Source organism: Sinocyclocheilus rhinocerous, unplaced genomic scaffold, assembly GCF_001515625.1.
Source record: "Sinocyclocheilus rhinocerous isolate Xijiao unplaced genomic scaffold, SAMN03320098_v1.1 scaffold3662, whole genome shotgun sequence".
Classification (NCBI taxonomy): Eukaryota; Metazoa; Chordata; class Actinopteri; order Cypriniformes; family Cyprinidae; genus Sinocyclocheilus; species Sinocyclocheilus rhinocerous.
Genome location: NW_015629036.1, coordinates 378236 through 380812, shown reverse-complemented (window position 1 = coordinate 380812; position 2577 = coordinate 378236). Strand labels below are relative to the sequence as shown.

Here is a 2577-nt window from a genome sequence, read left to right as displayed (position 1 = left end):
CCCCCCAAGCAGAATTTTATTTGGGGACCTCTCTGTGCCACCAATATTATGGACTACGGTCAATGCTCGATTCACACACTATAAATCCAACACAAACATTATCAATTTTATTTGTTGTAGCCTTGTTGCTTACATCATATCAATGTCTGCCTGGCATTTTACCCTTCTACGGTTCTTAACTGTAACAGCAGCAAACCCACAAGAGTGGTCAGCTGTTAATTTGCACTTTAACATTCAAAGTCTTACAGTATTAAGTGGCATGCTGGTGTACTGAAAAGTAGCCAAATAAACCAGCAGACAATGCATTTACTGTAAACAAGTTAACCATTTTAATTGCTTCTAGTTAAAAATTACCAATGTACAAAAGTGAAGATCAATCAACTACAAATAAAACCAAGATAAACAGTATCTTATATAAAAGAAATGTAAACGGACTCCGCTTGATTTCCCCTCCCCCGTTAATTACTTGCCTGTAGGTGTAGTGGAAACGTCGGCCATCAGGTTTATTTAGGGAATGTGAGGTTTTCCTTTTTAGGCAGTGACCCTCTGCTTACCAGATCAGTCCTTCCAGAGTCAGACAGGATAGATGACCACTTAGCTGGGTCAACTGGAGGAGCTTCTGGTCCATAGTGTAGGCTGAAAGTTGAAGAGTAGATGTGATAGATCTCAATGACCACAAGTAGAATGACCTATAAATGAAATTACATTTTTAAATTCAATATTCTACAGTAAACTGAGCAAATACAATGGCTGCTGTACTATTAACTTACCTGCTGCATCTGCAGAGGTTGAAACAGACATGGAAGGAACAGCAGGATCCGTGGATGCAGATGCTAGTAAGTGCTCCTCACCTGCAGAGGATGGATCTGATGAAAAACGAAAATAATAAAAGCTAGCCATGTTAGAAGGTAATGCAACGGTCTGTCCAAGGAAGGAAAACAAGAAAAAAAAAAAGAAAAAAAAAAACCCTCACAAAAGTCATGGGTTACCCATAAAACTATTGATCTGGGATTGTTGATACTCACCTGCTGTATCATCAGCTGTAACACTGGCACTTGGGCCTGGTTGCATTTGGTTGTGTCCCACCTCCAAAATATTTCAGAGCTCCTAGGGAAGTTTCACAAGGGTATAGTTGAGGGTACAGAACATTTAAACAAATCATTAAACACAGTAAGCCATCTGTACACAACTTATATCTATAGCTAATTAAAGCATAATGATATCTGAATATAATAGCAAAGACCCCAAAAGGTAGGTTAATGTAGGTAGTCAAGTTAAGTTATTATCAGTACCAAGTTTATGGAGCAGAAGCTTATTTTTATTACAAAAATAAGCACTCAGGAAAATGTTTACATGGATAACTTTAATCTAAAACTAGCCAAGTAATGTTGTATTATAATATATATTAAGATGCCAAAGGCTATTTACGGATGTTTAATCAATCAATCATGAACTTTCCTAAAACAAGACATGCTACCTAGACTGCTTATTAACTGCCAGCTAACATTAGCTCACAACATAGCCTTTAGTTTACTTGAAATCTTAACATACCTTTATCTTGCCACTTTTTTTCCCCCTCCTCTGAACCAGAAGGATGTCCTTTGTGACGTTTTGCTGCAGTCTCTTCAAATCACCTTCAATAATCACAGTCCGACTGTGTTTGCGCCCTGCTACAGCCCATTAGTATATTTTCTTTGATTTAATATTGTGTTTTTGTATAATTACCCTCAACCATTTGTCCATTAACAATCACCAAAAAACAAACCTATCATTTTATGTGCTCTTAGGGGCCCCCCTAGTGGCCACAAGCAGATGCTTAGTTTTGCACCAAAGCAGTTGTAATTTTGTGCGAAGTTGAAACCATTATGAATGACGACAGATTACTAAACTATCAGATGACCCAAACGACTTGGAGCCTCTGACTACAAATCATCTGCTGATGGAATAACCAACAATCAAGCCACGTGTTACTCAAGGAACAGGACAGCAGCACATCCAACTCCAAATCCCAGCTCACCTAGAAGACATAGTACATGTTAAATTGACATTAGGTTGATGTTAACCTCAACATCAAAACTAGACTGTTGCATATACAACATTTTTAGGTATTACTGAAGAAATAAAAATGAAACCTGCAGTTTGTGTCCTCTGGTTTGACTGACCAGGGCTTGAACAAAGATGTGTAGAGTTGGGTAACATCTGGAATAAAGCCAACATTAGGACTCTGGAATTGCCAGACAGCTGTGAATAGGAAGGGGGGGGGGTCTACATGATTGCCTGCATGTACAGCAGAAATAATCCAGAGGACAAACAGCACTGTGCCTAAAGAGCATTAATATTAGCGTAGACAAGGGACTACAATATTGTGCCTTTTCTGCACCCTTGTTCCAAGAACATTTGCTGGTAGACGCTCAGGTCTTCACAGAGGTTGGGTCAACAAAAGGAGAACTTCACATGACAGGCCGAGACTTCTGGATTAGTTTTAATGCTGTAAAGGAACAAGTCAAAGTAAGAACACCACAAGAAGGTCACAGAACATGTCTGCATTACAAGTAATTAAAGCAACACTAACTTTAC

At 38.8% G+C, this 2577-nt stretch overlaps 1 long non-coding RNA gene across 1 annotated transcript in view; it reads right to left on the bottom strand.

The window, feature by feature from the left end:
* Positions 1–473: 473 nt before the first annotated feature.
* LOC107738574 (uncharacterized) overlaps positions 474–2577 on the bottom strand; it is a 10144-nt gene continuing 8040 nt past the window's right edge. The window contains exons 4-7 of the long non-coding RNA XR_001639904.1: positions 2133–2241; positions 1026–1107; positions 771–866; positions 474–689 (exon numbers count right to left, since the gene is read on the bottom strand). This is a non-coding gene — a long non-coding RNA (uncharacterized LOC107738574). The remainder of the gene's footprint in view (positions 690–770; positions 867–1025; positions 1108–2132; positions 2242–2577) is intronic.